The sequence below is a fragment of the Tamandua tetradactyla genome, chromosome 5, assembly GCF_023851605.1.
Source record: "Tamandua tetradactyla isolate mTamTet1 chromosome 5, mTamTet1.pri, whole genome shotgun sequence".
Taxonomy (NCBI): domain Eukaryota; kingdom Metazoa; phylum Chordata; class Mammalia; order Pilosa; family Myrmecophagidae; genus Tamandua; species Tamandua tetradactyla.
The window spans coordinates 148,407,233-148,420,064 of record NC_135331.1 but is presented as its reverse complement, the minus strand read 5'-3'; the positions used below and the strand labels follow the sequence as shown (position 1 = coordinate 148,420,064).

At 36.7% G+C, this 12,832-nt stretch overlaps 1 long non-coding RNA gene across 1 annotated transcript; it reads left to right on the top strand.

Annotated features, from left to right (window-relative positions):
• The first annotated feature begins 4,774 nt into the window (after positions 1-4,774).
• On the top strand, positions 4,775-11,339 carry LOC143682811 (uncharacterized). Its single transcript, XR_013175287.1, has 5 exons — positions 4,775-4,853; positions 6,614-6,874; positions 7,161-7,288; positions 10,844-10,955; positions 11,081-11,339. It is a non-coding gene; the product is annotated as an uncharacterized LOC143682811 (long non-coding RNA).
• The last annotated feature ends 1,493 nt before the right edge of the window (positions 11,340-12,832 follow it).

Genomic DNA, 12,832 nt, shown 5'->3' with positions numbered 1-12,832 from the left:
TCTGGACGAACTCCAGAGGAGAGGCTTGCCGGCTGAAGCAGGAAGAGAGCCTGTCTCTTCTGAATCCTCCTTAAAAGCCTTCCAGTGATTAGACTGAGCATCACTCATTGCAGAAGACATTTCCCTTGGCTGATTACAAATGGAATCAGCTGTGGATGCAGGATCTAATCCTATGAAATGTACTCACTGCAACAGACAGGTCAGCACTTGCCCAACCAAACAGGTACCACCACTTGGCCAAGTTGACACATGAACCTGACCATGACAGTGGGTAACTGTGGCTGGGCAGCTGATGGGTTTCTTGACATCTCACCAGTTATGGGACCACCTAATCCACCTGGACACCAAGTTGGCAGATAAAAGAATAGCTATCTAAGCTAAACAGATACACTTTCAGTTAATATTTTTCTATGTAGTCCATGACGTATACCTTCGAATCATCCATCTTATATTTTAAATTGAACTTTCAAGATTATCAATCAGAACTATAATCAGAATATTTTAACATAGTCAGGTAATCTGACTCCCAACATGCTCCCCAGAGCTCTTTTTAGGCAACTAAAGTTGGAGGAGCAACAATCTAAGTATTAATGATTTTCTCAATAATTATTTTTCTAATAATGTCATAAACAAAATATATAAAATGGCATGAGAAAAACAAACAACTAGCCTTAATATCATCCAAAGGTAACCTGCTATCAACATTTTGGTATGTTTCCTTCCTATCACTGTTTTCCTGTGCAGTAAATACATATTTATATCTATTATCATGTTAACATAATTTTGGAAGCCTTCTCCCATGTCACTGAATAGCTTGCAAAAAATAAAAAAGGAATTTTAATGGATACCTATTCTTCCAATACACAAATATATTATATTTCACTTAATCTCCTATTATGAACATTTAAATTGATTCCCAAGTTTTGCTATTATAAATAATAATGTAATGTATATCTTTAAATATGCATCTTTGTTTTTCCTATAAATCCTAAGAGAGAAATTGCTGGATAAGAGGTTTCAGTAAGTGTTGAGTGTTTATCCCCGGGACAAAGCATTCTTGAGATACCCTCTTTATGTCATGGTGTCAGTAAAAAATAACTGTGGGTGACTGGATGGAAAGGGAATGTCCTTCCTTTCTGGAAGGACAAAACACAGTATCTTCCATTCCAAACAACTTCTCATGGCCCTGCCACAACCTTAACTCAAGAGAGTATCTTCGACTGGCCAACTCCCATTTTCCTGACACTGAGAGGTTTTCAAGTGTGCAGAACTTTCAGTGCTAAATCTAGGAAACCCCTGGCCAAAGCAGCACAGTTGGTCACCCAACTCTAAACCTAAACCCTTGACTCTATAAAATATCAGCAGGAATGTTGATGAGTTTGGCATGGGTATAATATGATAGTGATATTAATCATGACAGTTTTCTTCAATATTTTCTGTACAGGAAGACCGAAGAGAATTGATAAAATCAGTCACATTTTATAAATTATACAACTATGCAAGTGAGTTGAAACAATTCTGGTAGGACTCTAGTATTACCAGCAGGGCAGCGACACCTCCTGCCCTATCCCCAAATCCATGGTCGGTAGCAATGGCTCCTGAGAAGCAGCCTTCCAGCTGCTGCACCTTGTTAAGTATGATTACTGGGAAGAACTTGCAAACTCACCCCTTCTCCTTAGTGACCTGATGGCTTTTCAACTCATCCAGAAGCTAGTTCTTCACTTCTCATCTGCTCTTTATATTACTAAAAATTCCTTAATGCCGGGCAGTGAGGTAGAAATACAACTTAAAAAAAAATTAGCTACCGGGGGATGGAATTACTTCAGAGACCCCCTCAACTTCCCCTAATGCATAGTGCAAGGGTCTCATCTCAATTAAGTGTGATGGTCAGGATAGGGGAAAATGCTTTGTTACATTCTGCCTAACACTCCAATACATTAAGGAGAATGTTATTTCTTTTAGTGTTAATAATGCCCTGAATGTTGAAAACCAAAGAGCATAACACCCAACTTTTCACCCCTGCCTTTACTTTTGAGTTTCATGACCATAAGAAGACACCATTGGGACAGTGTACAGTTGATTTAAATGATATGAATTTTCAATTGTGGGGAGAATGAAAATATTAATTCTATTTTAATTATCTTGAATTTCTACAAGACTGGATCTGTATATAACTGATGAGTGATTTTCTTACATTTTATTTTTTGAAGCAAATACACACATTTAGAAGAGTTTTAAATGGTTGTAAATGAAATCTGGCTTAGCATTTTGCCTTTTATATACCCATTCTGTACTTGGAAAAATCTGAATGTTTTACTTTAAGAGAATTCATTCATTCATTCACCTAAATATTAACTGATCACCACTATGTATAATGCCAGATCATCAACTACAGATAAGAACAATAAATAATATAAAAATCTCTCCCTTAAGAAGGTTATGATCTGGTGGGGGTGGGGGAACACAAAATCAGTAAACAGTGATAAGAGCTCCAAATAAAAATAAAGTCAGGTAGGAGCTGCTGCTTGAGATATGGCAGAAAAGAAGCACTTCTCTGATACGGTGATGCTTAAGCAAAGCTGAGAAATTTAAAGGAAAGAGAAAATAATATCTGCTGAAGTCAGAGGGCATAGTAAGAGCAAAGGGAGTGAGTGTTGAAGCCATAGGACTTTAAGAGCAGGGAAGTGATGTGAGCTAATTCATGTCATAGAAAGAAGAATCACTCTGCCTGCTGGGGGAAGACTGGCCTCTGGCAATTGTGGAGGGGTAAGGGTGGGCAAATGGCATTCTTACAAATACCCAACACCACATACCCTTCTTTGCAGTTGATGGTGCCACACCTCATGATAGTGTTAGCTATATGCACATTATGACTGTAAATGCAGTCTATACTAGGTTGAGCTTCACATAGTTTTATTTTACTAATCCTTTTACCCATCTATTTATTTGTGCACTGTCTGTATAGCCCAGTGCTCCAAATAGTGCTGTGGGGCTTACAAAGAAATAGATTGTGTGGTTCTCTCTTCCTCCTCAGATGTCTGATAACTTTGCTCACCATGAAGTATCCCCAACATGATTGTCACATGCAAGTTTTATCTATTTCTTTCCTATTTTAGAGTCTCTTGAATGACATCAATTTTTGACTGATATAGAGCCCTGGGGAGCCAACTGCCCATAAAATTAAGATTGTTTAGGCCTAATGTGTCCAAAAATATTTTCATCCTATCCTCACACATGACTAATTTGGCTGGATGTGTTAGTCACATAGTGCTACGTAGCAATGTTAACACAAACTTCGGAGCGTAAAACAAGATGTAGTTTCTGGACTTCAGAAGTCTGGGCACAGCTTAGCTGGGTCCTCTCAAGACTGTAATGCAGATGTCAGCTAGGGTACCAGTCTCACCTGAGGCCTGGCCAGGGAAGGAACCACCCCGAGCTCACTCGGGTTATTAGCAAGACTTAGTTCCTTGCAGTTACAGGACAGAGTACTTCAGTTTCTTGCTGTCAGCCAAGCACCACCTTGAGCTCCAAGAAGTTGCCCACAGTTCCTTGCCATGTGGAGTCTCCCAATAGCTGGCTGTTTCCCCAAAGCCAGAAAAGGAGAGACTCCACCAAGGTGGTTGCTATGATCATATGCAACATATTACATAATCAAATACACAAAATCACATATTTCTTGTCACCTTTGCCACATTCTGTTGGTTAGAAACAAGTTACAGGTCCTAATCCCTCTGAAGGGGAAAGAATCACACCAGCAGGAAGAGATCACAGGGGCCACCCAAGGTATTTGCCCACTTCACTGGGTATGGGACTCAAGGTTGAAAAGAATTTCTACTCAGAACTCTGTAGGCATTGCTCCACTGTCTTTTTAACTTCCAGTGCTGCTGATGCACATTTGATTTTCATTATTATATGTATGTACTGTTTTGTGCCACATATGATGTTCCGATATGTAGGTTTTTGTTTGGTTTATTTAATTTCTTCTTGTGCTGAACATTTGGTGGGCTCTTTCAATCCAAGGACACATCCTCATGTGGAATATGCTCCTGTTTTGTTTCTTTGATCATTTCCATGAGCACTTTATGATTCTCTGATTATTTTTCTTGTTCCATGGATGCATTATTTTCTCTTTTCTTATTGAGATTAATGGCTGTTTTGAAGTGTTTTGATTTTCCCATCCTGCTCTCTCTACTATCTCTGTTTCTTCTGTGCTCATTTCTTTTCTCTCTGTTTTGTTCTCTATGCTTTATGCTGTAGACTTTCCTGGATTTGATCTTTGGGTGTAAATTCATAATCAAAAGTAGCAAACTAAAAGTGACTGGAAACTCGGTGTGAATATACAGAGTATGTTGACTCTAGGGTTTGGGGTAGAGCCATTGTCCGGTTACTCCATGTTTTCTGGTGTCACTGAATCCAGAAACACAGCTCTTTGAACAACTGTCAAACAGTCCCTCACTATGAAGTCACCTCATGTACCTTCCATAGTACGCAGAGCCCTCAAGTCTGGAATTCTATCAGAACTCCTCATTCTCACCACCATCTGAGGCATGTATGTTTCAGCCTCCTCTGCCACATAGTTGCCACTCCTTAGCACTTCCTGTCTTCTGAAATTTTATTTCCTCTCATCTACTATTTTTATTTCTCTATTTGTTTGTCCACGTGGGTTGACATCTTTTTTGTTTCAGTAGCTTCCTGTCTTTTTAAGGATGGAACAGAAATAAATATACATGTTCCATCAGCCATGTTTATGCAAATGACAACAATCAGAATAATTCAATGACTCATGAGGTAGTGAGATCCCCATTCCTTGCTGGAAGTCATCAGAGAAAGAGAATAATTTTCAGGAAAGTGATGTAAGGGAATTACTTTATTGATTGGAAAATTGTAGTAGAAGACTTCTCTAGTCAATTCCAACTCTCATTGACACCCATTTAAACAATTGTTTTCTCCTGAGTTTGCAATGGAATAATTACATTTATGTTCATTTTCTTTCATGCACCAGCATATAAATAGTCACTTAAAAACTATGTATGTTGCATTATTTGTCACATGGATTTGACCAGTGCTCCGATTATTGTATATCTCCATGGTTCTGACCGGACAAATCATCTAATATACTCAAATTTGAGTCTTATTTGTGTGATACAAGTTAAGATTGTTCCACTATCATTTTCTTGCTTCAAGACCCCATACTTAAAACACCATTATCTACCTGCATTCACTGAAGAGGTTAAGTATCAGCCCTGCCCTGTTATAGGGACTTAACACTTATTTCTAGGTTTCATCCATAGATGGTTGCAAAGATACAATATTGAAATTTAATATTGATTAAAAAATAGCACTTGTTTTACACTTGGTGTAGTGGGCAAGATAATGCCCCCCTCCTCAAAGATATCCATGCACTGATTCCTGAAATCTATGAATTGTTATTTTACTTGGCAAGATAGGAATTAAGATTGAATACGGAATTAAGGTTGCTAACCAATGACTTTAAAAATAAGTCCTGGATTATCCAGGTGAACCTATTATAATTACAAGTGTCCTTAAATGTGAAAGAGGGACTCTCAAGGAGAAGAACTAAAGAGATGGCTTCCTAAGAATGATGCAGCCTGGCAATGCTGGTTTTGAAGATAGAAAGGGTCATAAACCAAGGAATATGTATAGTCTCTAGAAGCCGGAAAAGGCAAGAAAATGGATTTCCTCAGAGCCTCCAGAAGGGAGTACAGCACTGCCAGCACCTTTATTTTAGTCCACTTAGTGTCATTTCAGACTTTTGACTTCCAGAACTGTAAGATAACACTTGTGTTGTTTTAAGCCACTAAGCTCATGTTAATTTATTATAGCAGCAATAGAAAATTAATATACTTGGCTAATGGTCAGAGTGTTTAAATATAAATTACATGGAGAATTGAGAAAGATAGCAACTATTCCTCAATAACCACACAGTACTTTCACAGTTTCCCTTTTTCCACCGCAAGGTTGAACTTACTACTTGACTTCAATGAGTCCCATGGCATTGGTTGCTCTAGTGTTTGCCAATTACTTCTTTATTTGTCTGCATTCACATTCACCAAGAGAAAGCGTGCCATCAGGTTAACTAGCCACTATCCCAGCTTATGGGATGCCTCATAGAACACTCTTCATAAGCCATTGGCCAACCTGTCAGCTGGCAGTCTTTATCCAACTAGCTAGAACCACAATGGCAGAATCACATGGTTTAAAGCAGGGTGGTCTATGTGAAAGGAACCCTAGAAAGGAAGTGTTATTGACCAGCAACTCACATGCTTTCCCACATAAACACCCAAAGTTCATCTAGATTATCTCCTGACCTTCCAAATCAACTATATACAAACTATCTGTTTTATATGGATGCTATTCTTTATCTTAGTCTTAAAAATATACTTTGGAAAAGGCAATTTCTTGCTTCTTCTTTATTCTAATTCAGTCTTTAGCAATCCTTAGCATAAAGACATGTTTCATGTTGTCTTATAAAATAGGTAGCAAGAATTGAAAGATCACTTCCTACTGAGGAATAAAGAGCAGCATTCTCTTTGTAAGAATTCATTATATACTTATGAGAATTAATAAAACAAGTCCTCTCATTTCTCTGCAGATTAAAGACACCAATATACCTCCCTCATGTGAATATCTGATGCAGTTTACCATAGTTCTTAAGACCAGAGACTCTAAAGTAGATTTTCTGGCTTCAGAAGAGATGGAAGGGCCAGAAACCAAGGAATGTTTATCATAGTCTCTAGAAGCTAGAAAAGGCAAGAAAATGGATTTTCCAAAAGCCTCCAGAAAGGACCACAGCACTGCCAGCACCTTTGTTTTAATCCACTGGACCCCATTTCACACTTCTGACTTCAGAACTGTAAGATAATGTTTGCAATGTTTTAAGCTATGTTTGTGTTAATTTATTTATGACAATTCTCAGATTTCATCTCTTATTAATAGTATAGCATTTGGAAAGTCACCTGATCTGTGCCTTAATAATAATAATACCTTCTTTACAGGGTGGGTATAGGTTTTGAATAATAAAAATATATACAAACTACTTATAACATTTCATAAACATAATAAACAGCTATATTTTTTCAGCCATTTTTAAAATTTTGATTGTTCATTCCTTGTATTTTCTCCTCTTTTGTTTTCTAAAGGATACTGATTTGTTCCAATAAAACAGATATGCCAACCTCTTGAATATAAAATTAATGAGGCTAAATTTCCAGGTTTAGGATCAGTACCACCATCCTGAAAACCTATATCTATGACCAAAGAATAAACAGTAAGTATAATTTCATCAGCTTATCAGCCATCTTGCATTTTAATGGTCACCTGGACAAAAATACCAATGCTAATCAGCCAATTACTACTAGAAAGAAAAGGGCTAGCTTAGTCGTGAAAAGTATGATGTTTGAGTCACACAGCCTGGATTTAAAAACTGTCTCCACCATCCACCAACTGTGTAACATATCAGTTAGGCTGATGCTAGCTGCTATAACAAGTAGATCCCCAAATGCGTAACAGAGTTTTGTTTCTCACTCTTATAGTAGTTCAAGGCAAGTGCTCCTGGTTGTTGAGTGGGTATCTTTCCTCTTTATGGTATGTCTATTCTTCCATCTTGAGGTTTCAAATTGCCCATGGCGTTGTTGTCTTCTGCACCCAGTATATCAAAGGGGAAATCATGTTTAAAGGAGATAAACCTTTCAAAATGCTGACATGTAAATGCACAATTCAATCCCATTCTCATACGTAGACTAGAACACAGTTTCATGTCCACATCTAACTGCAAGGAAAACTGGGAAATGTAAAATAGCTGTTTGCCCAAGAAACAAAGGAATGTCATAGTTTTTGAACAACTAGAAGTTTCTGCCACGGTGACTGAGCAAGTTGCTTCCTTACAGCGTAGACTTTTCTCATTTGTAATAATGCTAGTTGTAGTAATAAAAGTTCTTATGCCACGTGGTTATCATGAGGCATAACTGTGCATAGCACAGGATAAGTTGCCTTAATAAAGGAAGCTATTATTTTCAATATTATTTTAAGTTGAATATACTAATGGCATTAAGATAGTGGTTTAATGTTGGATATAGAAATAATACATACTTTTATGTCTGCATGTGCCACTGCTCTAGCTGTATAGCCTGGATTTTGTCATGACTCCCTATATCCAATCATTAATAAAACATTTATTAAGTTTTAGATTAGATATCATTTGTCAGTTTGTTTCTATTTTTCAAAGGAGTGAATTATTCACTTAGAAACTCTATTACCCAAGTTATTTCCAAATTATACTTACAGGACTCTTCTAAAGAACCTCAAGTCTGTTAAAATAAGAATCTTGTGAATTGAAGCCTAAAAAATTTCTGTTTTACACAGACTCTTATTTTAATATGAAATTGTATAGCACTCATAGAATCTCTAGGTTAAAAAGGTTCTTATTTGTCATAGTATCCTGAAATTTTTGAATTAGGATGATTCCCGTTTCCCTTTACAATGTTCCTGCTGATCATTCACTCAGTATATGTCAGAACACCATTATCTCCTAAAGGTGCACAGGAGATAGTGTGCCTATCTTGGACAATTCTTGGACAATTCTGAGTATGCGAAAGAATCCCTTATGTTGAGCCAACTATCTGCTCCCTGCATATTTCTGTATATTAGACCAAGTTTTACCCATTGTATCACATATCTAATTATTCTCCTGATTGTCACCCTTTCCATTGTTTAAAGACAGTACTAGTCTTTAAGTAATCTTAAATTCAGGTTAAGCATTGCCACTTCCTTCCATATTTCTCATATTAAAAGTCTTTGAATGTCCCTTCATCTTCATGTTGTTTTCTGTGGACTTACTCCTGTTTGATATAATCCTCTTAAAATCCATTCCTCAGACAGATGTAACACTCTGTAATGCCTGACTAGCACAGAGGAGAGAATCCTTGTCCCTTTACCCTTAGTAGATGTTATCCTTCAAATATTGTTGGGTGGGTTCACATTAACACATTTTACTTAGTCAGATGAGGAAATAGCAGCAGGCAGATGCTCTGTGACTACACTCTGTGACTTTTCCTAGGCCAAATTTTAGAAGACCCAACATTTGGAGAAAAGAAAGAAGTTGCAATAAATCAAAGTTGGGAATTGTATCTACAGTATTATGTCTCAAAGTTGCTTATTCCTGAGGGGAAAAAAGAACAATCTGGAGCCATTATATACACACACAATTCCTTAAGTGAATTTAGGAAATAATGGATGCTCTATTTACTTCTTGGAAGTTTGCAATGTCTGCTGCATATTGGAAGTATTGAGAAAACCTGTTTAGTTGAATTAAAAGTCATTTGACCATAAGACCCTTTATAGTTATTTAGTATACACTGATATTTCAGAAGTACTATTTCATAGAAAATTCTTGTACTATACTGGTATGCTCAATAGCTGCATAATAGAGACAGATCTCTAGACTTTCCACCTACGATTTATCAAGACTTTATTTAAGGTCATACTCACCCAATGTGTCTGTGGATCACAGATTTTTTTACCTGTCAAAAGGATAATTTGTACAGCACAGTTCAGAAAGAGTCCCAAAGTTGTTATATGCCTTACCTAGTATTATCTTAATCATTCATACAAGAAAATCAAAATTTTATGATCTAATTTGTCTTTACATATTTGTTTGGGATCATTGCCATATATTGTATCATGTGGGGGTATTGAATGTATGGAAATCATGATTTTATAAACTCATTCAGATAGCTGGTCTTCTTCATATTTTCTGACAAGGAATAGAAAAAGAGACAGAGATGGTAGCATTTGTTTCAAACCGATGAACTTGAAATCAAACATGTCACACTAGAAAGAAAAGACTAATTTACAGAATCCTGGAGGACTACACATAAATACTGGATGGAAGCCCATCTGAAAGTGTATTACATTCCCCTCACATTCCTTTCACAAGTAGAAATTATATATGTTCCCTTACTTCTCAAATCTAGAGAGCCACAATGAATACATGCTCACAATATCCCTGTTTATTTTGATATTGAGCTGACTAAGATGAAAAACACTGCACCCCTCATGCCATGGCTGACTCATCTTTGGTCTTCGCCCCTGAAGAAAACCCTCCAGAAGCAAATTCCTCTGAAGGTATTTCCATGACCTGCTGAGCTCTCATATCATCCTATTTTAAAAACACTTTGCTAAACTTCTTCATTTTTAATAAAATGTAACTGTTTCCACTTTGGGCCATTGACAGACCAAGAGCTCCTTCGAGGTTCTTCCTGTTCTCACATCTGATTTCACATAAAAGTAAGACAAGTTAAATGGATGAGGGCAGTAAAATTCCACAGTACTCAGAGGAATAATGCCTCAGGCAAATTAAACTTAGAGGACAGTGTTGCACATATGGTGGTTGCTAATCAGAAAATGTTTGGGTCAAGAAATCAGGTTGTGAATCCAATGGATGAGCATGTGTATTTGTTAAGTGAGAAGCCTAGTTTCTCTCATTTTTGTCGTCCCATCAACTAGTCTTGAGCAGAACAGACACTTGGTAAATGTTTGTAGAACTGAATTGCCTGTGTTGTAAAAGTAATTACAGCGCTGAATGACAGAAACGTGCCAAGGATATGACTGAGGAATGTCAGGGATGCCTTCAGTTGGAAATCATAAAAGACATTGGATCTCAGTTTTTTAAATAATGAAAAGTCACATCATCATGCTAAAAATAGATTTGCCACTTATTCAACAGTGTTATCTAGAGACTACTAAAAATGTTTTACACATAATTTGCATTTAATCCTCACTAGAACCCTGAAAGATAATTACGTAGCAACATTCCCTTTTTCAGATAAAGAGGGTGAAATTCAAGCCAACTATCTTCCCATGGGCACATCCCTGGAGTCCTGGAGCCAGCATCAAGCAAAGGCCTGACTCCCTGCCTAGAACCTTCCCACAACCAGGTACAAAAATCACTGTTTTCTTGAAGCATCACGTGGTATCTCTTTTCTTGGGAATTCAGCTACTTCCAAAAAGGCAAAGTTTTCCATACCATTATCCAAATCTTTCCAAATAATCTTACCAGCAGATGAACTCCAAACACTGGACTAGCTTGTTCTGAGTTACTTCCACGGAGAACGTCAGCTGCTGAGTGGGACTGAACACTCCGAAATGGTTCAGCAGCCAGCAAGGGAGAAAGGAGCTGGGGGCGCTGCCTCAGAAGTGAGGAAACCACGCAATTTCTAGCTCAGTGAGAGCTTTTCTTCGTATCTTGCGTAAACACATGATCTCTGTCTTCCACTATTTAGGTGTTAGATGGGGATAAGAATTCTTACTTCAGTCTAGCTATATTTGCTAAAATGTTGAGCTGCTTTTCTTTCCTCAGTAAACTATTTTATTTCATATCCTGACCCTGTGATCAGTTCCACTTAATGCCTCTATGATTCTGTAAAAACAACACATGAAAAAAAAAAACAAGCTATTTATTTGTAAGCATGTATGTATTTCGTTCTAAAAGTAATCACCCTATTTACATATTCATGAAAATTGCCACTCCACATGAAATGGGGACATTAGCTAATGGCATAATTTTAACTTTGTGGATGACCAGTTTTGCATAAGCAAAATGAGATTATTAGCATTGCATCTACATCACAAATCTAAGAAAGAAAAATAAAGCAGGCACCTGTTTTTAAAAAGTTTCACTAAGATAGCAAACTAATGAGTAATTCAAAAAGTAAATGTTCCAAAAATGTAAATCAAAGCCTAAATTCTAACTTTAATTCTTCAAAAAATAAGAGCTAGTTCTTAAGGAGAAAAAGAAAGAAAGTAGGCAAATCTCTGGGAAATCTAATAAATAAAAGAAAAACAAAAAAAACTAGAAATTAATAAATAGCTGCAGGGCGGGCCGCGGTGGCTCAGCGGGCAAGAGTGCTTACCTGCCATGCCGGAGGACCTCGGTTCGATTCCCGGCCCCAGCCCATGTAAAAAACAAACAAACAAACAAAATATAATAAAATAAGAAAATGTTTCCCTTTCTTCCTCCCTTCCTTCCTTCCATCCTTCCTTCCTTCTCTGTCTTTCTTTCCTTCCTTTCCTCCCTCTCTCTTTAAAAAAAAAAAATAAATAAATAAATAAATAAATAAATAGCTGCAGTATATAAAGATTTTTAATCATAATGGAATACAATATTACAAAAGCTTAAAAATTGGATTAAATTTCTGGAAAAATATATGTGGCCAATAATTTGAGTAATGGGAGAAACTTGGAAGAAACATAAAAATTTTAACTTCACAAAGAATAATAAGAAAAATTGATTTTACTGGTACGTTCCCTCAAACATTCAAGTTAACAGCCAATGTAATCACCACATGAGTTTTGGCAGAACATGTGAAAAAAAAATGGAAATTTACCAAATTCATTTTATAAAGCCAGCAGAATGCTGCCACCAAAACTAACAGAAATATCACCAAAAATATATAATTATAGCACATATGAAAAGGGAACTGAAAATCCTAAATGTATATTAGCCATAAAATTTAACCATATATTGATGGGACATTGGGCTCTGGAGAAAAAAAAAAAAAGGTTTTCTCCAATGAATGTGAGGGCCATTCAATAATAAAAAATGGATATTATATAATATCAATTTCATACACACACAGAGAAAAGGCCTCTTTAAAAACTAGGACTAACAGGAGAATTTATTTTAAATATTTTTAACTACTGCAGGCTCACCATAAAAACTGAACAGTGCAAAAGTCTATATATTAAGAAGTGAAAGTTCCATCTGTAACCACACCACATCCCATTTTATCACCTCTCAAGAGGGAGAACTAGC